Below are 570 nucleotides of genomic sequence, written 5' to 3' on the forward strand. Positions count from 1 at the left end.
GGGAGGATTTAAATGCAGCAGTCCACAGGGATGAAGTGATAACACCAGAGTCCAATAAGAGCAGCAGTGTGTGTGTGTGTGTGTGTGTGTGTGTGTGTGTGTGTGTGTTTGACCATCACACAGATGATTCCAGAGACATGAGAGTCTCTGAACTGCTTTGGTCTTCAGCTGTCTGTCCTGACGTGGACAGACTGTCCTGAGGTCTGTCATTGGTCAGAACCTGCTGCTGAATGTGTGCAGCTCATCATGGGTCAGCAGCCGTTGACCTTCCACTCTTTCATTCCTTTATTTCAAACCACTTTCTCAGCTTTCATTTCATCCTTTTTTTCTTTCCCTTCATTCTGAGCTGCTTTCATCTGACGCTCTCCTCCATTAGGCTGCGCCTCCTCATCAAAGGGCGGCTGCTCCTCTCCTCTCCACGACCGACGCACACACGTTTGATATTCTCTCCTCCTTGACGCTCCATCAAGAAGCAGGAGAGCTGTTAGGAAGTGTGGCCTGAGATAATGACGCTCCTCCAGACTCTGTCACCGCCGCCGTCCGTGAACGCCTCCGCACATTATATTCACC

At 50.4% G+C, this 570-nt stretch overlaps 1 long non-coding RNA gene across 1 annotated transcript in view; it reads left to right on the top strand.

Annotated features, from left to right (window-relative positions):
- LOC112486832 (uncharacterized) overlaps positions 1 to 570 on the top strand; it is a 23,606-nt gene that overhangs the window by 20,726 nt on the left and 2,310 nt on the right. The window lies entirely within an intron of this gene.

This window comes from Cynoglossus semilaevis, chromosome 3 (assembly GCF_000523025.1).
Source record: "Cynoglossus semilaevis isolate Cse_v1.0 chromosome 3, Cse_v1.0, whole genome shotgun sequence".
NCBI lineage: Eukaryota > Metazoa > Chordata > Actinopteri > Pleuronectiformes > Cynoglossidae > Cynoglossus > Cynoglossus semilaevis.